Raw genomic sequence first — 24,053 nt, 5'->3', positions numbered from 1 at the left:
TTGCAATTACCAGGTTCTCAGGGAAAATTTTGGTACATGATTACAACACCAGGTTCACTAGTATGAAAGGGCTAGCTGTTCCTAGATATTGCAATAAATATGGCAAAAGGACACTGCAATACAGTTTACCTAAAATATTCAGCATGTTATCAAGAAATATTAAAAATACTGAGTTAAATACAGGAGTGAGACGTTTGTTCAAATTATGTTTAATAGAAAAAACTTTATTGTGTTGGTAATAGTTTTTAATTTTCGATAGTGTAATATGTATGTAATATGTAAAATTTTTCAAGTAATATTATTATTAATGGAGGTTAACTATGAATAATAGAAGCAATTTATAAGAATCTGCTGACGAGTTGTATGTAGGCAACTCAGTAGGACTTTAATTTAAGACTATTTTGTAAATATTTTTGAAAAATAAATAATAAAAAAAAAACAAATACTATTTATAAAAATAAAAATAAAATTCGTTGGCTTAGTTTAATAGTCTATTTAAAAAAAAAAAAAAACACTGAACTTCCTTGTTGAAACTAATGTTTTTTTTTTTTAAATATTTTTCTTTCACATATCTTTCACATGTAAAATTATGGTGGATTGATATTTATTAGATTCGTTAGTACCAATAAAAACTTAATAATATTTATATTCTTCGTTTTTTTTTTATAAAACTCCACAGTCAATGGTTTTAATTAAAATATCAATAAAACGCCCCGGTTAATGAATTAAAAAATATAAGCGTTCTTACAATTTACCCAAATATTTCAATTTTTTTGACTATTTTATACGTGTTGTAAATAACTCACTTTTAGAAAATGAAAATCAAGTTGGGGTTGAGTGGGGTTCGAACCTCGGACCTTTGATCCGTGAGTCCGCAACACTAGCCACAGGACCAAAACTCAATTCAAATAATTTAGTAAAACTTAGCAAAAGAGATTTCAATGATAATTTTATCAAACTCATTATTTAAATTTAGCAAGTACTCTCAGGTAAAATCTCACTAAAGAAAATCGACTGGAGATTATTCGGTCTCGTGGTGTACTGGTTATTGCGTTTGCCAGGCATTAAATAAATAAATAATATAAAATTGTAAAATAATAAATATCGATCCACCGTATTGTATTTTATCATGCCGTGTAGATTTTTGCCGTGGTGTGAAATGGACCAATCATGCATTATCACGCAGTGGGCTCGTGGTTTGCATGTTTACAGCGGTTCAGTTTTGACGGTACAGAATATGATATACTATCGCCTGGTGACAGAGGACTTCATGGATTTCTACATAACGCCAATATCACATAGGCATGAAACGCGCCAAAAAGTGATAGGAAATTTCATAGAAAGAAGAGCTCTAAATGCGTATGAAGAGAGGACCAGGGCGTATATACTCCCTCGCATAGTAAAGAGACTCCCGGACGAAATAAAGAATGGTGATATAAATAAAAACAAAGTAAATTTGGTTTTAAAAATCTTTTTCTTAAATTCTAAGTTTAGTGTGTAAAATAAAATATAAAAAAATGGTGAAACCAAACAATTTAAAACAGTGTCAAAAAAGTGTTTGTTTATTATTTTTTATATATTTCGGTATTAAAAAAGACTTGATTTACTTGTATTTATTTTTTTTAAACTTTTATTTTATTGATATATTTAAGATTTTTTAATATTTTTATGTAAAAAATATTATATTGTGTTACCAAAATGTTTAAAGAGAGAAACCCCTGCAATAAAACTGCTTCTGCAGTTTGGCGGGAATTAAAAAAAATTGTTTAGAAGAATGCTTATGGGAAAAAAATTTCAATAAAAAAAAGTCTCCATGAATGTACAGTAAGCAAATGCGCCAATCACTTCATAATGAGGCGGACATATCTCCACTATATTTCCTTATTCAGAATTTTTACCTGAGAGCAGCCATCTAGTCGAAAATACTCATCCAAAGTACTGGTTCTAGAACTGTTTTATGTATCATCTGGTTTACAAAACCTTTAAGTTGCATGCTTTATTTTTTCAATGTGTTTTGAGGTAGGGGGCTAATTATATTCCGTAGTAGTCCTTTCAGTCAAGCAGGCCTTCGTTAAGGATAATCGAATGAAGACCCTCCAAGATCCAGACAAGCCTTAAACGAAACCTAATTCCAGGAGACGTTCGCGTCTTTACTAAATAAACACACATGCGGCGACTCTAGCTAAACTCAAAACGTTCACAAGTGGTTCTCAATTCTGAATCACACATAGAATTTTTCCAAGGATGTCAAAATAAACAAAATGTATATTCATCTTTTTTAATACATATTTCATGTCGATCATGTCGGGAACTCTCACATGGTAGACAAACGTGTTGCCTTTAGACCGTCCCGTGACAGAGGCATTTCAAATAGGCAAATATTTTCATTTTATATTTGAAGCACTAAATTTGCTGTTTTCAGTACAATAAAATAAATATAAAACCACTGTAATTTTAATTATTGTTTAATTTATACGAAATTTCAATAAATGCACTTGATCAAAAGTTCTTTATGTTAAAAATAAAATATTAAAATTAGACAACTTGGATATCTTAGAAATTGAAAAAGCGATTCATAATAAATAATTAAATAAACAGTTTTTCTAGTTTTAAAGATCGTATCCATCTTATTTCACACTTCCCGTCATTAAAAGAACAACATGACGAAAACAGTTATTACTTTATTGACTAATTAGCTCCATATGTATTAGTAATGTAATATTTAGTTATCACCGAAAAAAATAAATATTATCAAATTTTAATAAATTCACTAATGTGAAATATATCTTAATAAATAAGCTTGTGTAAAAAAACCGGTTGGTAGAAAAAAAAGTGGTTAAAAACAAAGTTCTTTAAATTTTTTTAATAAATATTTTTTTTGAATTATAGGGTTCATAAAACAAAGTTTTTTGTACTGCGTATTCAATGAATACGCAGTACAATGAACATGTTCGACCATCGAAGTGGTATTCAAGAAATGTTTGAACAGTCAATACACATTTATTATTAATAGTGTTACTTTCGATACAGGCTTGCGTAGTGATGGATTCAAATACAAGTCGCATAAAAGTCGTCAGTAACGACTCAATAGATTTAAGCGACATATTCTAACGAAAGAATTTTTTTTGTTTGTTTATTTATTTATTAACATAAAAAAAAATATTGTACATTTTTTGAGATAATAAGTCCCAACTCCATGGGACTAAAAGTCCTGTGTTGAGATGGGACGAGCAATTTTATGACACAGACACATGAGTATATCACCACAAATATACGATTAGAAACTTAAAAATAATTATAAATGAATGCTTGTTCTTTGAAGATTGAAAACATTTTTTTTGTATGTGTTAAACAATTGAGAATCACTTGTATAGAAGTAGCCTATAGCTAAGGGCTGATTAGGGTAAAATAAATAAATAAATAAAGGCTAGCAAGATTCTTCATTCAAGAAAAACAGTGACGTGTTATAAATATGTATAAAAGTATTGTTAATCATCATCATATCGTAAATTTATCATGAATTATTACGCGTTACTTCTGTAGGGGTAGTCAAAGAGCATTTCACTATGTCTTTCGATTTTCTTTATTTGGTGGTAAGATATTGCTGTAGGGCAAAAACCGGTTTATAAACTTATTTTATTTATATAAATATAATTTGATGATGAAAAATTAAAAATAAGATGAAAAATACATTTCGAGGTGTGAAATAGAACAAGAACAAGAACCCTGGATGTCTAAAAAAAAAACCAGTGGAAAAAAATCCGTCCTTTAGTGTAGTAGTTGGCATGCTTGACTACCATGCTTGAGGTCCTGGGTTCAATTCTTAGGAGGATCAACATGAAATATCTGTTTATAAGATGGTTTTACACTGCAATATTTTACTAGGGCAGAGAAATCGTGTATGTATTGATTGCACGCTCTTTCTAGACTATTTTTTTATAAGAATATTTAAAAAAAATTGTATGTAGAAAGTAAATTTTTGAAAATTGCGTGGCTGACAGAGTCTCCCAATACTCTATAACAGCTGCGGTTGGAGGAGGGTTCCCTCCCTCAATGCAATATTTTACTAACAAGCTAATGATCTAACGTACCCCATTGCCGTAAGAGTTGGGGAAATTTGTTTGAGATTGAAAGCAGTTAATGTTAATTAAAAAAATATGTGCGGATTAAGGCTTGATGATATAATTACAACCTTTCATACATATACTTATTTTCCAGATGTTTTCCAAAAAAATAAATAGAATAATAATAAAAAACTAATAAAAATCATGTGCTATGCAAACCTTGTAGTAATAATTTGCTCCCGCTTAAAGAAAAGCCCTTAAGCTCTACTGCATAGAACAAAGGCGTTCCAAATTTTTGGATTGTTTTTAGTTTAACAATAAACGTGTAACGGACGATTTCAGTTTGCGCGTGTAATTCTCGACCTGAGCACATACGGCCCGTTATATTGCTGTAAACTACAGGTAACGTCGTAGTTGATTTCATAGATGGGTGTTCGTAAAGAAATTTCTTCCTACTTACCCAAACCGTTCAGTTTAAGAAATTTTCAAGTACATGGACATATTTTAAGTAATTATACGGAAACTTAAAATTTTACTTAAAATTGAAAATAAAAATGAACTAAAATATACACTTTACTATAAAGAGAAGAGAGGAAAGGGAAAGAAAAAAGAAGTAGAAAGACAGAAGAACAACAATTTATGTAGTGACATTTCAATCTTGATTTAAAGTAAATAAAAAAGTGGCGTCTCTAACATTAGTGGGTAGGTTTTTCCACAATCAAGCAGCTACTACTGCTAAAGAGACAAGAAAATTAGAGCGGTGAATGGGTATTAAAAAAGGTTATTTCGTTACTAGAACGAAAAGATAGTCTATTTAATGATAGAGGTTGAAATAACTATCTCAGATAAACAAGCAAAGTGGGATTATTCAAAATATTGTGAAGAAGTGACATAATGTTGATGTTTTCTCTGAAAGAATGTAAACTCTTAGATGCAAATATACGCATTAAAGTAGTTAAGTAGTTAATTTAATAATGGTAACAAGTATAGAAAAAGAAAGGAGGAAAGTAATTGTAAAAAAGGTAGTAAAACTTAGGGTTACATGAAGAGCTAATTATTGCCATAGATGCTTCTTTAAAGAATCGGAATACTGACGATTAGTGAGGCGCATACTAAATACTCCCACCACCCTTAAACAAATCAATGAACTGAGAATATTATGGTTTAAAACATAATAATATAACTATTTGGATCTAAGTAATATTCTAAGTATAACCTGAGTTAATATAGACCAGCGGTGTCCAGCCGGTGGTTCGCGTGCGCTTGGTAGCTCGCGACCTATATTTTAGGCGCCCGCAAACAAAAAAATGGACAGAAGAATACTTAATATCATATTGCAAAGTTTATGTTGTTATTTATGACATTTGAAAAGACATGTGTTTTATGATGAAGCGAAAGTCAAAAAAAGTACTGTTAAAGAAAACGATGCAGTTTTTAAGATCATGGACCCAATCAAATATAAAAACATACTTAACTGTGCACTAATTGTCAGAGCGTTTTTCGGGTCAACCTATTTAAGTGAACAGGTTTTCTCCCAATAAAAAAAAAAACAAATACAGAAACATGTTGACAGACGAGCATGTAAAAACAAAATGAATTTGGCATGCACATCAGAGCAACCGGATTTTAGGAAGTTATCCGAAAATGTAAATAGTCAAATATCACATTAAATATTTTTTTCTGTATGTTTTCTGTATTTAAAACGAATGAGCTTTATTATGAATTTTTTTTTATTTTACCTAACTGTATAAATTAATTTTATTCGTCATATTAAGTTTATTCATAATTTTAAGTTTATTCATAAATATCAGTTACTTGAATACATAATGTAGGGAGAGTAAAACGAACCTTGAGCAGTTAAGATTGAAGTTAAACTAGGCGGTGCCCGCAAATATGGCAATGGTTTCAAAGTAGCTCTTGGTGCAAATTCGGTTGAACACAACAAGATTTAGACTGTTAGTTTTTATATCATTCCACAATAAAAAATCTTTTTCTGTTGTGCTGTAATTGTTGAGAGGTTAAAATTACTAATAATAAAATTGAATTAACTTTTTATACGTTTTTGTTGTACAATCGTTCAAATAAAATAAAAAAGATTGAGGAAAAAAAATATTTATCGCGAAATGAACATAAATTACAGTAATACAATAACTTGAATGGGAAAGCCGTGCTCCTAAATGCTTTTAACAATTATTTATTTATTATAATACGTTTTTAAATATAGAAATAAAAGACGTGTGATACTTTAATCCTTGAATTCGGAAAAAAACACGTGTCCGGTTTCATCGCATTCGCTGGTCGCTGGTATTTCCAAATTTGCGGATAAAAGTATTACTCGTTTTTTATTTCCATAATAAATTACAACGAACTTCCTTCAAGAATTTTCACTTACCAATTTGAATGTTGAAAATGCGTACTCGTATATATTTAAAAACAAAAACGTGTGTAATAGTTTACTACGCCATGAGAATATGTTAAACAGGCGAAGTGGTGTGGAGGTTTGATAAAAAAATACAGGGAATATTCGAATTCCGAATTTAATTACATTATTTTAAAAGCCTGTTTTGATTCTATATTGGTACATATTTTTAAAATTATTCTGTTAGTTTTCGACCATTTTGGACGCACAATTGGTTTTGTAAGGCATCCTGGCAAGACGCGTTTTGGTGTGGTCGGCAAATGTGATAATGATAATGCGCCTGCTCACGCCTCGCGGCTTGTTTGCGACTTTTTTTACAAAAAAACAAATCGTATTGATGCTCCCGCAACTTTTTCTGTTCTCAAAAACAAAGAAGACTATGACTTATAATCTAAAATGTTTATAGCTGGACGGGTAATTTCTTTCGCGGCCCTACTCCGCCGAAAAACCTGGAGCTATAGGAACGCCTGAAAAGCTCAAACAACACGCTTTTCCAAGCCACTGCAGGGTGTATCTAGTCACTCCTGTTCGAGCGTTAGCTGCAAATGTTGATACCGCCATAAGGACATAATATAAGAGAATTTAACAATGTTTTAAGTACGTCCAAATGCATGCAGACCGGCTGGATTTCCTCCTTGGAAAGTTTTCTAGAACTAAATAAGTTGCAACAGAGAGGGAAAACATTTTACAAAGGCAGAATGGTGAATGTTACACAGTGTGTAAGCGGTCCTTTAAACCAGCCAATTCTTAATCCCAGTAAATGCCTAGACTTCCACATATGCTTCTCTAAAATGTTCTCCATCTTAGTTCTAATTTGTAAATCTTAATAGCTCCCTAGTGTGTGATATAATGGAACATTACATTGATCCTTTTAAATTAAAAAAAAAGAAAATTTTAATATTACGCGCGAAAAATCTATATGCTATTTTCTCGCTCGTTCTCACTTCCCCCCGACCCGCGTCTCACTTCTTCACTTCTCAAAAATGTTTTCTCTCTCTGTTGCAACAAATGTAGTATGAGAATTTCTTTTATTTTATCTCATTTTTGCAAAAAATATTTTTTTTTTTTCCTTACTAGTAAATTATTTCTATTAATTTTCGTTGCGTATTTCAGTTTTGATTTTTAGGAAGCTTTTATTTTGGAAATTTTTATTCATTTAATATTTTACAGATTATGGAATTTATCCCTACATTATCACATTAAAATGATAAAGGTTTTAGTTTTATATGGTAGAATTATCTCTGAACTAATAAGTTATTGTACTGTAATAAAAATACAAAAAAAATATTTTAAAATAGTAATAACATTTATTATTATGAAAATATGACGTTTCTAACGGAAGGCTACGTATACAAAAAAGTGTGGTTCAGAAATGTTTCTAGAATGGAGAAAAACGCAAGCATAAATGTATTATATCCGATTGTAATAATTTTGAAGGGGACAATATTCATATTGCGGAATAAATAAAGATTTCAATATTAATCAGAATTTTGATATCAATCTGAATCAGAGTGTGGTCCCGTGGCTAGTGTTGCGGACTCGCGGATCAGAGATTCGAGGTTCGAACCCCACTCTACCCCAACTTGATTTTCATTTTCTAATATTGAGCTTTTTACAACTCGTTGAAAATGGCCACAAAAATTGAAATATTTGGGTAAATTATAAGAAAGCTAATATTCATTTTTATTTTTAAATAAATAAAAACACATGCACAAATTCCGTGTACTTTTTGATCAGTGCTCTGAGCAAAATATTTGTATATACACGAAACTATCGGTTCCTACATAGGCAACGCACACAGTAAACAAATAAATTAAAACGTATTTGCAACATATTTTTTAAAAACTAAAATCAATATTGTTATTTCGACTTTATAATAATACATAATATGTTTTAATATATATTTTATATGTTTTTAAGTACTGACAGAATTAGGTTAAAAAATAAAAATCGATTGAAAAATATTTTCGTCATAAACATTATTATTAAAATGGCATAATATACATTCTATATCTTGTTAATAATTGCCTTTTCAAATATGTTTGAATGTTAAAATGTACTTAGTTTTAAAAAACTCAAAAATAAAACTAATTAAAAAATACCTGCACTCTGCTGCCGTCTTGTTGAATTTGATTTATTTTCATATGTTAAAAAAAAGATTATTTCGGTATGGATTCCCCTTGCTATCGCTAGCTCTGTGCAAAATTAATCACATGAAAAAATATTTCCCGGAGCGCCCCTGGGGTTTTCCATTAGGCTCCACCACTCTCCTACCCCGACCCTGCAGCCCTCGGTACACCCTTCCCAGCCTCATTTACTGGCGACACATCCGGACTTCCCCCATAGGGAAGTGGACTCAACACATCCCCAATAAATGTTATTATAGTCAATCAATACGATATATCGAACTCAGAAAGGCCTTTCGTGAAATAATTACTCACCTTCATTTATGATTTTTTTACACCACAACAGACCCCTAATAATGTGATAAATTGCATTGCAGAATATCCTGGCAAGTAAATAATCGTATTCAAATAATGTGACCTCACTGGAAATTAAATCTGGAACACCGGTATGAAAGATAAGCCCACTACACCATAGAGACCTTCTAACCTTTAGTGATATAACCTAATGTTGACATACTCGTGTACTATTGAGTGCTCACGTAATTTGTTTTCGTTTTTGTCCAAATTAAGAAAACAAGAGGACATACATACATACATCTTCATTATTTGACATCAAATTTGTCGATAATTAAAAGCATTTTTACCATTCAGCAGCAGCAGCTTTGGTAGCTTTATTCCCTCGATTGAACGCGAATAGAATTAGGTGTCGTACATGCTTATTTTGTCTGCTTAATATTCCATTTTGAAAAGAAAAAAGAAATCAGACTCGTTTTATAACTATCAAGTCCAGAACCAAATTTATTAGTCTTACCCTCAAACTGATAACCATATATGGTAGAGCCTAGAGATAGGCGAGTGCATGTATTATGATAGTTGGTCCTAGAACTTGTATAACAAAAAGGAGATCTGTGGCGGGTACGTCATAAGTAATATTAGGTCTGTTAAAATTCTTCTATCGGAAAGTTTTAAAATATTTGCCAAATATAGTGTACATAGTGTTTGAGGTTTTAAAAGGACCGACATGAAATATTTGTTTTATGAGGGAAATTAACTATGCTTTTTTCACTGTCCCTGGACTGGTTAATAAAGCGTAAGACATCAACTTACCTTCAAGTAACAGATGATTGAGATACGCTGAATTTTTTTACTGATGCAGTCTCCTTTGCACAATCTGGTGTGGATAAATTTTTGACGATGATGATGAATACATCATAAAATGTATTTAAAAAATAGAGTTTTCAAACTGACATTTCGTGGTGGAATTGCATTTTAATTGTGATGATAAAAATACTGTATTTAGTTTATTCTACTTTATTTTGAAATCATTCTTCTTAGGATGGATTGCCTTAATAAACTTTATTTTAAAATTTTCACCAAAGCCGGGTTTCATCGTTACCAACATAGTAAAACTGGTTTAAAAAATATGTAATGGTAGTATAAGAATCAATTTATCCCATCGCATAGAAATTTTTCTGTTAATTTTTCTATTTTCACAGCGAAGACGAGAATTTCCAATTTCTTCCCATCTTTGCATTTAGAAGATTTAAATTTTAATGAAAATGCAATTCATTCATTATTCTGAGGGGTTGTACGGGTGGAGGGAGCTTTTGTTAATGAATACTAATAGGTGGATAACTGTTACTTTTGGGTCTTATAAATAGATTCGACAAGACTCTCAATGAATACAGATAGAAAATTACTTATACTTTTCTTTAAAGTAAAAAGCAAATTTCCGTTGAGTTCAAATAATTTTTAATTTTATGTACAAAGCGCTAAATTTGTGGTTCTTTATTTTCTACGACTACAGTATATCGCTGATTATAGTCAAATCCTGTCTCATTTTAGAACCTTACCCCTAACTCTATACCTCCACAAACACAAAATACTATTTGACATGAATACTTGACTTATTACCTCCGTATTATTATATTTTTCACTGTTAAAATTGTAAAACAGGAAATATTGTGTAACATTCACAATTCTGCCCATGTTTGAACACCCACATTTCCTCAAGTCTTCCGTCTGTTGACTTTTGCGAAGTAAAAAAGCCGAAACCTTTATCACGTGTGTGAGATTCATCCGGCTGAACCAAATCACCTACTAGGCAACGCCTGAAAACAATTTTCCAATTTTTTACTTCTTCTTTTACCAGGTAGTTTATTCAACAATGTTTGAGTATGTCCAAATGCTTACAGACTGGCTGGATTTCCTCCCTAGGGAGTTATTCATCTTTAAATTTATTTCAACAGAGAGGAAAAACATTTTTGAGACCCTTCTCAAAAATATGATCATGATCATGACGATCATGACGTCATCGCGTTAACCGAAACGTGGTTGGTGCGAAGTAGACTCGAGAGTGGCTCGATGATTTGGGGACCGTGTGAGTTGAAGTACTCTCTTATGGTGGAGAGGGTTCAGAAAAAAAATCTTCGGTTTTTCTACATGAGGGAGTGCGGATATTATCCATGGCTTTATCCCACTGAGTTCCTCCAGGGTATGCTTGGTTACAGCAGTTTGAAGACTAGAAGGAATGTGTATTTAACAACGCACTTCTTTCGATTGTTGCGCGGTATTATTGACAACCCTGAAATTATGCGGAGCATTAGCTTTTATGTTCCTGATAATTACCTTAGACAGCGTCAACATAGACTGTTTCACATTCCAATATACAAGACCAACCTGCCAATGGTTATGCCTGTTGGAAGGGCTATCTCTATGTTGAACAATATCACTTTGGACATTGACATTTTTCACGTCTCTGAGGGAGTTTTTCGTTACAAGATTCTCTTACTTTTTTAACGTATTATTATTTGGATATTATGTATACTAATGTATTTTTTTTTATTATTTCTATATGTATGAATTAAGATATTTTATTTTGTAATGTACATATATATGAATAAATAAATGATAAATGATAAATGGTAAATGATATGTTGACTTTTGTGAAGTCAAAGAGCTGAAACCATCATTATCACGTGGGTGAGATTTATCCGGTTGAACCAAATCACCTACTAGGCAACGCCTGAAAACGATTTTCCAATTTTTATACTTCTTCTTTTACCAATTAAATTATTTCATTTCATTTCAATTTAAATATGAATAACTCCCTAGGGAGGAAATTCAGCCAGTCTGCAAGCATTTGGACACACTCCAACATTGTTGAATCTTGTGTAGCTTCGAAATCGGCCAGTAATTAAATGAATAATAAGTGCATAAAACGAAGAGCTTTTATATTCATTTTAACTATTAAATAATTATAATTATCAGATTATTTTGTATTGACGGATAAACATGATGTTTTAGGACCAGACCGCTAGACTTCAGAGGAACATTCCTCCTAGTAAACTTTTTCTTAAATCTCTATAATTGAAAAATTGATAAAATCCTTAATGTCTCAGACTAGCATCCCTTCCAGCCAATGACATGGCATAAGCCCGGTAAATGCTTCAGACGTCCACATTCCCATCTCTTTAATGTTCTCCATCTCTGTTGTAATATATTAATCTTAATAACTCCCTAGAGGGTGAAATTCAGCCACTGTACAAAAATTTGGACACCATCAAAATATTGTTGATTAAATCAACTGGTAAAAGAAACATAAAAATTGTAAACGTTTTAAGGCGTTGCTTAGTAGATGGAATAATCTAGTTACATGAATTTTATCCGCCTTAATAAGTGAATCAGCTTTTTAACTTAACAAAAATCAACAAATGGAAGAATGGAAGAAATGTGGATTTTCAATCGCAGGCAGAACGGTGAGTGAATGTTATTCAGCGTGTATAGTGGCAGGTCATCAGACCTATAAATGCCTAGACTTCCATATTTCCCTTCTCTGTCCCTGTTGTGGTACGTTAATTATTTTATTACATAAAACTAGTAAAATTGAGCGTTAAAAGTAAAAAAATATTCTGGCATAAACCCGGTAAATGAAAATGCACACACAAAGCTTAATTTGTAATTAGAGTTGCATTAGTTCCCATTTCTGTGTACTGGGGACTCACATTAACAGGATAAATGCAAGCTCAATCTTCCCCATCCCTAGAAATTTAGAGAGGGTGGTAATGTCGCTGACAAAATACAAAACAAGACATAATTTACAATTACTAGTTTGATTTTAATTTAAATAGTGCTTTCATCATGCCTCATCTCTAATTTTCGGTGACGATAATAACATATTTTTGAAAACAAATTCAGTTGAGGACTGCAACTTTCTACAATCTAATTTGAATCGCCTCTCAGATTATTGCCGCATCAACCCTTAACATAAAATAATGCACATGTAGGTATATTTTTCTCGCGTTTAGTTTAAATTTCCATTATGCTCTAATGAATGAAATGTTACAAGGAAGAACGTTATTAGAGACTTAGGAATAGTTTTAGATTCCAAGATTGTGTTCGATATTCATATTAATGAAATTATTAATAAGGCATATAAAATGCTTGGTTTTAATTATGCAAATCTATAAAGAAAATAAAAAAAGCTTTACATTAAGCTATTCTCGTAGACGCCAATATTATATTAATACGCCAAAATTTAATACTGAAAATTTTGAAAAAAGTTATGTATATCTGGGAATAAATTTCCATAACGATTTGCCTGACGAAATAAAAAATATTAATGTCTTTACAAAATTCAAGCTAAAGGAAAAAATATTTGTTCATCAACCTCCTTAGTTAAATGTTGCTTTTTATCATTTTACTCATATTTAAGTTTTTTATTTTAAAGTTAAGGAAATATCTTTTTTTGTTTGTTTTTTTTTTTCAATATATTTTCTACAGTACTTAAAGTCCTTTTTTTAAGCAAATTGAAAACCTTATTTTATAATTTTCTTCACCTTATGAAAGTATGTATGTGGGTGAATGTGTATGAGCGTGTGAGTGAGTGTGCGAGGGTGTGTATGTGTGTGTATAATTATACATACGTGCGCACGCAATCGCATTTGCATGCATATGTTTATGCACATGCATTCATTTATAAAAAAATGTTTTATATCCCTTCATTTATTTTTTTGAATATATGTGTATACACAACAAGCACAAGAGGTTGCTATTTTTTTAGTGTGGTACTTCGTTTCGTTTTTTGTTTATGTACTTTGGCTTTATTATGTATTTATTTTTGTTAACGTGATGTAACTTTGTATCTTATTAAATATTTAAAAAAATATCAAAAAAATAACAACATTAATATTTTCTTTAATTAAAAATATTAGAACCAAATCAATATGACTTCCAAAAACATAAAAACACTGAAATCCTTAATGGCCAATATGTAACAAGGGTTTATATTGATTATTATTTTATGTTAACAGTCATCTATTTCAATTTTTGTTTAAAAAATTTGTTTAAAAAACACGTATGCTTTCAGTTCATAATAATGTTTATATTATTTTTTAAATTTATATAGTTTCTCTAACGTTTGTCTTTGTAAAGGAAAAATAAGAAACCTGCTGACAAGCCGGTTTTGCAATTTAGGGGGTTTCATTATTTTTCCTTTAATATTTTCTGTTTACTCTCTTAAATAAAAATAAATTAAGAAAACAATCTTGTAAAAAAAAATTCAATATATATTTAAACAAAGTATTTAAATTACAATTCATATTATTATTAATATTTTAATGTTAATTTAAAACGTAATTTTAAAAATAGAGTTTAGTTGAAATGACATACATAGTGAAAAAAACCAAAACTAGTTGTGATCAAGCGGGGTCGTGATTTATGATGAACCTTGGATTCGGCTCCAGATCCACCCATTACACTTCCATGGAATCATAACACGTCTTATTTCAAATAAATATTTTACTATATACATATATTGCGTATTGACGACTGATGTGTACAAAAAAAAACATACCAGTTTGACATATTACAACAGAGATAAAGAACATTTAAGAGAAGGTAATATAGAAGGGCTTATGACCTGTCAATGGCTGGTTTAAGTGGCCACTTTACACACTGTGTAACATTCACCATTCTGCCCATATTTGAACATATATATTCGTTAAATTCTTTCATCTGTTGATGTTTGTGAAGTTTAAGAGCTGAAACCTTTATTTAGGCGGGTGAGATTAGTGCAATTGAATTATTTCACCTACATACCAGGCAACGCCTGAAAATGTTATTTTTTCAATTTCTATACTTCTTCATAGACCAGGTGGATTTATCAACAATATTTTGAGTTTGTCCAAATTCTTGTAGACAAGGACTGGATTCAACTCCCTGAGGAGCTATTTATATTAACATATTACAACAGAGATAAAGAACATTTAAGAGAAGGTAATATAGAAGTCTAGGTATCTACAGGGCTTATGACCTGTCAATGGCTGGTTTAAGTGGCCACTTTACACACTGTGTAAAGTGGCCTTCTCTTAGATTTTCTTCATCTCTGTTGTATTATGTTACACACTGTGTAAAGTGGCCTTCTCTTAGATGTTATTCATCTCTGTTGTAATATGTTAATATAAACAGCTCCCCAGGGAGTAGAATCCAGTCCTTGTCTACAAACATTTGGGCAAACTCAAAATATTGTTGATAAATCCACCTGGTTTATGAAGAAGTATAGAAATTGAAAAAATAACTTTTCAGGCGTTGCCTGGTATGTTAAAAATACTGTAATAATTGTTATTTCAAGTTTCTACAAATGAAACGGATAATTTTTTACGAACATTACCATCAACTGTTTAATTCGGTACATTGACTGCAACCACATTATAGAATCCTTTGACCCTTCGCTTCAGCACAGTTTGTTGATACAACTCCTTCAATAAACTGGAGGCTATAAAAACAACCCTTGCATTTAAGGATACTCAATTAGGAAAGCATTTCCACCTGCATTCATCAGATCTGCACCGACTAACTTTTCTCCACCATCGGATTTGAAGTGCTGTCTGAATAAATTAGTGGAAAAATTACATAATGAATCAGCTGTTAAAAATGCTAGTGAATATCTAGCATTTGTAAAGAGAAAACTGAAAACGGAAGAACGTTTTTTAGTGGATTTTGATGTATAGATTTAACGTTTTAGTAGTTTTCTAAATTATCTTAATAATTATTATTTTACTCAATGGATGGTGAAACGTATTCAAAGGTAAATTTCAAAAATGTTTCTTTCAGTTTATGCTTTCGTTTCATACTGCTTTACTGCGGGATTTGATGCTTAAAATACCTTGGATAGTAATATAAAAGTACGAAGTCGAAACGTTCAATGCACCTTGCCCAACAATTGTAATCTTTTTATTTTGATGAATTGTGCAATGTTGGGTTCGCCATTCAGTGCCTCTAATTCATGATTAAATCGCCTCTTCTACACTCCGTTTTGGTTGACAGCACCAAATATCTTTCTTAATTTATTTCTTTTATTTACTTATACCATGTTTCCATCTCTTTTGGTTATAACCCAGCGTTCGGTACCATATGCAATGACCGTTCAAAGGATAGTTTTGTAAATAATGGTCGTAGTTTTTCTAGTGAGAAATTTGGGTCCTAGATGTTTAAACGAGCCATAATAACATCTGTTGGCTGCCGATAGCCGTGCTCTAATTTCGGTACTATAATTGTTATCAAGAGTTATTTCAGCACCTAAATATTAAAATGAGTTGATATTGTCTATGTGGTATGACCCAACGTTAATTTCCTGCCGTCTACAGTTTATTTGTGACTTTCTTGTTAACATATACATATTTAGTCATAGATGTATTTATTTTAAGACCTATGTCACTTGCAGCCATTTCTAGCTTTAAGAAATCATCTTTGACTTAAATCAATAACTTAAACCAGCAAACCCTGTACATGTATAGACTTCCAGATAAAGGAACCGTATAGAGATAATGGAGAGAAAATAGTAAAGTTTAATGGTCTTACTGAAAATATATTCTGTGGATGTGAGGGTTGTTTCATTCTGCAAATAAAGACGGATTAAGGAGATCTAAAAACAAACTGATATACATAATCAATCAAAAAGGTTTTGAGTATGTCCAAGTGTTTGTAGACAGGCTCAATTTTCTCCCTAGGGAGTTATTTGGAAATGGAAAACATTTTTAAGTCTTCTTCTTACATTTTTAACATTTTAAATCTTAAAAATGTTTTCCATTTCCAAATAACTCCCTAGGAAGAAAATTGAGCCTGTCTACAAACACTTGGACATACTCAAAACCTTTTTGATTGATTATGTATATCAGTTTGTTTTTAGATCTCCTTAATCCGTCTTTATTTGCAGAATGAAACAACCCTCACATCCACAGAATATATTTTCAGTAAGACCATTAAACTTTACTATTTTCTCTCCATTATCTCTATACGGTTCCTTTATCTCCTCCACTCTCTTCTCTTCTCTCCAACTTTATTTTAACCAGCATCTAAAATCTAGTTTTTGTCTCATAGAAATGTATTTCTAGGGACTAGCTGTATTTCACATCGGACAAAAAATAGGGAAAATTGTGTACCAAAATAAACAATACATCGTTGTTATCTACTCTTAGTTAGGGATACCATTTCAAAATGAAGAAATGCTTGTTAAGGATGCCTAAAATGTCTGATTTTTCATAAAAGTACCTGTCAAAAGCGGTAAAAAAAAGAACAAATGTTTTAATTGAAATTGGGTTGAAGAAATAAATTCATTATCATAATCATTTCCTTTTCGCACATAATGGTGTATAGGGATTTGCATTGGTACACGAATCGTAGCGTAAGGTAAGTTGATTAGTCTTCAGATCAGCCATCAAGTAAAAGCGATACTGTTGGCTGAGCCATGTACTGCTGATGCCTTCTGAGGGCCTCAACCACGCTTGCCTGCTTTACAAGGCATCTGCTTCTCGACGTTCCGGACGTCAACTGCTGACAACAAGCATATAACCATATATATTATACAGAACAAAAACATCTGAGAGACAATCAATTGCATACAATAAAAAAACGTTTGAAGTACATGAATAAAGAAAATCGAAATAAACTAATTTAAATATTTGAGAAACCATTAAGGTAACACATCGTATAATTTTAAACCTTTATGCAATGAGTTTTCAAATTCTTTTTTTTTATCACGGGTAATCTTATGTTTTTTTTTTATCACGGGTAATCTTATGTTTTTTATTATAAGGCTAGGATGTGCGGGATCCTTCATTAAATTTTATTAAATTTCATTAAATTTCATTATGTTTTTTTATTTGATATTGCCCCCTAAATTAATTTATGGGTGAAAAATGCAAGATTAAATTTTATTTGTCGTTTTACTGAGAAAAAGCCAAGATTCTTATGTATTTTTTCTGCATTTAATTATATATTTGTTTTGATGGTTATCTTTATGAGTAATTATGACACCTATAATAATGAAAAATGACAAAACACTAATTTTCTTAATGATTCGTTACACCAGAAAAAAATTATAAATAATCGCGTCTTAATATTAATGAACGTCATTTAAAAGATATTTTTGATTTTTTTGAGACATTCGGTGAAAAAAAAATTGTTATTATTTCTCAGGAAATTTTCACTTTAATTTCCCCATTCCTTGGAATATTCAATTACGATCTTTCTTTCGGCATTAGACCAAGTCCTTTGTTATATTTTGTCCTGTCATAAGATGTCGTCTCGCTACAGACATTCCCGCATCAAATAAGACTTGACTCCGATGGGGTGTCGACATTATGAGATTGAGGAACTTACTCCCAAGTTACGGAAGATTTGGGGTTGGATTTTCCTGATGAAGGATTCCCCTCGCCCTCTGAACTGAATCTGATTGCATTCTGCATTTGTCAGGCAATTAAAAGAACCCGATAAAGAAATTTCTATAACAATCACATTAATATTTACGACAAATCGGAGTACATTGGATATATTATAAATGGAATTCAACCACCTACTTTCATGCAATCTCCAGCTGTAAGTCACGTTGATATCTAGGACTCCTATGAGCTAATTTTTATACCATGTCTAAAAAATATAAATAATCAATAGTAATTTATTATAATAAATATACATTCTGAGGAAAAAAAGTAATCACGAAATAAACAAAACTACATCGACGCTGGAAACGAAAAAAATACCATGTGACATGTAGCAACTTTACAAAAGAGCCAATTAAGGTCTTATTGTTTTTCTTCCAATAAAAAAAAACCATACATGCTTATTATTTTGGTGTGATTCCTACATAGTTACAATAAAAATTTTAAATTCGAGATTCTTCATTAATTAAAAAAACCTTTAATGAGGAAGTTAGTTGTTTTTTTTATTAACAGACTCTTAGTTTAAAAAAAATATGTACCGTATTATCAGCGCTATGATTTTTTAAAGTTTTGTACTTTTAAAATTACTCCGCGCGTGACGTCTCAAGTTCTCTTCAGCTTCTTCTGTTTAACGAACAAATAATTGAAAAATATTTTTTTTTACAAGCTCGATTTATAAAAATATAATATACCAGTGAAAGTCCCTACATAAGAACAAAAGCTTGTATCTTTTTAGGATAGAAACAGGGTAAAATTAATATTTTCAATATATCACAACAGAGACGAAGAACATTTAGGAGAAGGTAATATAGAAGTCCAGGCATCTACAGGGCTTATGACCTGTCAATGGCTGGTTTAAGTGGCCACTTTACACACTGTGTAACATTCACCATTCTGCCTTTATTTGAACATCTATATTCCTTCAATTCTTTCATCTGTTGATGTTTGTGAAGTTAAAGAGCTGAAACCTTTATATATGCAGGTGAGATTCAAATTATTGAATTATTTCACCTACATACTAGGCAACGCCTAAAAATATTATTTTTTCAATTTCTATACTTCTTCATGGACCAGGTGGATTTATCAACAATATTTTGAGTTTGTTTAAATTTTTGTAGACAAGGGTTATATTACCTACAACAAGTTCTATATTACCTTCTCTTAAATGTTCTTCATCTCTGTTGTGATATGTTAATATAAACAGCTCCCCAGGGAATTGAATCCAGTCCTTGCCTACAAAAATTTGGACAAACTCAAAATATTGTTAATATTTTTAGTTAGTACATTTACACGTTGTACACTTCATTATTCAAATTTCATTAAATTTACAATAATAAATCTTATGAAATATTTGTATACAACCACTTATCGACTTTCCTATGGTGGAAAAAATTGTTAATAAAATAGGGCGGAGATGAACGGGGGGAGGGGCGTGAGTTTCGTCATCGAGTTTTTGAGAAACGGAACATCTTATAATGGGCTATATCGAAAGGTTGTTTGATTATTATTGATCAAAGTGACATTACTTTTAAAAACTTTTCTAATTTGAAATATTTCCATATTATTTACTTTTAATCCTTTATTATTTAAATATAAGATTTTAACTCCTGTATCCTTATTAAAACCATGATGAAAATTGATTAGTTGATTTACAAATTATGAGAAATCGTAATTGTGAAGACACCTCATATGTTCTTTAACACGAATATCACAATTTCTTGAAATGTTTGACTACAAAGTAAATGCTTTAAATATTAATAAATTTACAATAATTCATGTTACTAAAATCAATGCATTTCGTCGAGGAAAGCGCTTATTTTTTACTATTTCTTAGATTATCTATCGTAATCTCGACAAGCGCCATTTTTTAATAAAATTTTAAAATGAACATTCATTTGTGGCTCTACTATTATTGTCGAGACGAAAGGGGATCTAAACATGTATAAATAAATACTTTCCCCATTTGTCGTACGTTTCGCCGCTTGATTAAGTAAACTTTTCTTATATCCGGGGCGAGTCACGTGACCCATCCGACTGTCTGACTTTTATTGGCCGTTCTGTGCGACAAATTGGACGGGCCCGGGCGGGGTGGGGAAAAGAGAGAAACAATAATTTTTATTTAAAAAAAAAAATAATCTCAATAATAATTTCAATTTAGCGAGCACGAAAGCTGTTAAAAATTAGTTTGTTTTTTTTTCCACCTCGTGGTAAAAAATGTCAGCTCATTTGCTTACCAAGCAAGACGTCTAGGGTTCGATTCCTGACATGATTAGCATATTTTTTATTTTATTTAAATTTGTACAAAAATTCAGGATATCTAGATCGCGCCAAACTAATAATAAATAAAAGTTTTTTGACGTGTTAAAAACATAATAGTAATAATAAACACTAAAATATTTCATAGTTCCTGGACTGGTAACTGAAGTGTAAGACTGATAATCTTACCATCGTGTAACAAAAATGATCAAAAAACGTTGCGATTGGTGTACCAATTCAATGCCCTATGCACCATTAGATGAGGAAAAGGAATAATTAAATGAATGAATCCATTATATTTAAAAAACCAGGGCCGCGATTATAAACGCTATCTTTATCGGTATATATCGAGACGGTATGAAAAAAAATGGATATTTATGGACGAAAATTTATATATTTGGATCAAAATTCTAAGTATCTTTATCGATAACATGTTTGTAAAAATGTAAACGTATTATATTTTTCATAAGGAATAAATAATTTTATTTTATAGATGAATTAAAGATAAATGTTTACTTGTCATTGTAATACAGGCCCTGATGTTCATTGCTGAGCGCAGAGTAAAATATTGTTAGTTGTCAGTAATCAATCGTCACGAGATAGCTGGTTTTGTAAACTGTGAAACTGCCCGATATCATAGATTTTCTGTTAATCTCTCACATATGCCTCCTCAATACTGTGTGAAAAAGATTAGTATGTGCCTGAAGACGGTAGATAAAACTGATCCCTTTCAACGGTTTTTGGATAGTCCTAGTTCCCATAAAAGATAATTTATCAAAGAAATAAACAAAACGACAGAGATATGTCAAAAGTAAATATCTATAGCATGTAAAAAAAACATTGCTCTAGTGCCGTAACCCAGGGAGAAAATACGGAATACATTTGTATAAAGAAAAATTAGACTGCGTTTCCTCTTAAGGTGCAGATTTACCAAAAAATGTTAGATAAACATAATATTTCATTTAAGATAATTACAAAAAGATTAATCACTTAGACGATTTGACGATGTCGCACGTAATAACGGCCCTGTTTTCTGTCTGTATATATTTTTTTTTATTATTTTGATTCGTCTATAAGCGTTATGTCTTTATTTTTGTTAGCGTTCCGGATAAGTTTTAGATCGAGGGGGACCATAATACGGCTGGTGATTGGACCATAAACTTGAGCTAGTTTGATTGATTCAGGGATGCGCTATCTTTGGTCACAATAGAGAACGTACTTTTCATATAAGGGTTTAACCATTACTGTTTCATCACATACCTATACATTTAAGAGATACATAAAATGAATGTAATAACCAATATTGCTCATTTTGACAAGAAAGAATAACCTTCAACTTTCAAAATTTTTTCACTAAATCATTTGAAGTGCAATTAGCCTTTCAACTTTCTTTCTTTTATCTTCTCCTTTCATTTCCTTGTCCCCATTGCCGATTATTTTGTTTTCATGCCCCTCTACACATTATATAAACAAAAATAGAACAATTAATTTTATTGGTTGGTGAGAAGAAATGGCCATTTGGCAATAAGCCCGCAAATAAACACATAAAAAAGTACAAAAATGAACATTTAAATATGTTCCTTTCATTTCCTTGTCCCCATTGCCGATTATTTTTGTTTTCATGCCCCTCTTCACATTATATAAACAAAAATAGAACAATTAATTTTATTGGTTGGTGGGAAGAAATGGCTATTTGGCAATAAGCCCGCAAATAAACACATAAAAAAGTACAAAAATGAACATTTATAAATTTTCCTTTCATTTCCTTGTCCTCATTGCCGATTATTTTTGTTTTCATGCCCCTCTACACATTATATAAACAAAAATAGAACAATAAATTTTATTGGTTGGTCTGAAGAAATGGCTATTTGGCAATAAGCCCGCAAATAAACACATAAAAAAGTACAAAAATGAACATTGAAATATTTGATATTTAAAAATGAAAACAGTTAACACAAAAAAATGGTTTTCAAAAAAAGACTTTTTTTCGTGATATTGGGGCGTTCTTATTTAAAAAACACGGGGTTGGTATGATTGACCCTGTCCATGTACAAACATGGGGGTAAAAGATCGAAGTATAAAATGAAACTGGTTGTAAAGAAAGTGGGGGTTTATTGGAAAAGTTTTGAGTTGTAAACCATCGTAATTCTTTTTAAACAACGCTCTCTGTTTTATTAGAATTTGTGAACATTTGAAATTTCAATGAGTTCATTTTGATTGGTAATTTAATAATGGAGACAAATCTTAGATTTTATTTAAGACGGTGATGTTTTTACCTGGAAAGAATGGTAAACGTTACACGGTGTGTAAAGTGAGCCAATAACAAGTTATCAGCCCTGTTAATGCTTAGACTTCCATATTCTCTTATTAAAAATATTTTTTATTTCCTGTTATTTCAAATAATCACTAAATTAAAACGCTTAAATATTTTTGTAAAAATCGTCATATTTTGTCGTCGTCTTCATATAGTGCTTGATATGTTAAGTAATTTAGAATTAAGTGCCGAGTTTAATTCCTGACGAATAAACTTGACTAAATTCAGATTAAAATATTTTACAGCCTTTGGACTAGCGTTTTAAGCTTGAGGCACAATAACATTTTGTTCACATAACAAATCTTCTTCTTTTTCCACATCTGTTCACCAAGTGGAGCATGTGGACATCATCAAACGCCTCTAGGAGACCCTATCACCAGCCAGCACTCTTAACTCCTCCCACGTCAATTTCGCTTCCATTAGTTCAGCCGAATAATGCCAAAAGATCGTCATCGCCGGCCTTCCAGGGCGATTATTTTCATAATTTCTTAATTTTGGACTTTGAAATAAGTTGATAATTATTTTGTGGACAGGTGCTGTTGCGCAGTTGGTTAGACGGCGAGCTGTGAAATTGTGAAACTGGCGTCGTGGGTTCGATTCCCACTAGTTGCAAGAATTAAACAAATAAATATTTTTTTCTGAATTGGTCTGGGTGTTGTGGTGTATTTTTCATTACCTTATTTCATATCCCCTCTATCTCATGTGGTTAGAAGCCTCTAAATTGAGCGGGGGTTTTTTTTGAAGTTGTTAATTAATAATATATCATGATTTTTGATCTGCTTTTGTACATAATTGATGTAAATTAAGTCTGTAAATAAATGTTGCTCTATGCTTGCTCCTGAATAGATTTTATCAAAAACTCTTTTGAAATATTGAAAAATAAACAGTTTAATAATATTAATATGTTTTCTAAATAAATAATAACATATTACGAATATTCAGATTTAAGTTTTATAAAAATAGGAATAAAACAATATTATTTATTACGAAAAGATCTTGTATTAACATTTTTCCAGGAGGAATTAGAAGAAGCATATGTACTGGTTTCGGAAAATTCTAAATACTGAAACAAAATATTCCAAAATTTACTAAAGGAATTTAATTCACTAAAACTCGAACCATCCAGATTATTGAGTGCCCAATTTTATTGCTTTT

This window comes from Micrasema longulum, unplaced genomic scaffold (genome assembly GCF_059751315.1).
Source record: "Micrasema longulum isolate JH-2025_06_02 unplaced genomic scaffold, ASM5975131v1 h1tg000522l, whole genome shotgun sequence".
Classification (NCBI taxonomy): domain Eukaryota; kingdom Metazoa; phylum Arthropoda; class Insecta; order Trichoptera; family Brachycentridae; genus Micrasema; species Micrasema longulum.
This window is presented reverse-complemented; position numbering follows the sequence as displayed.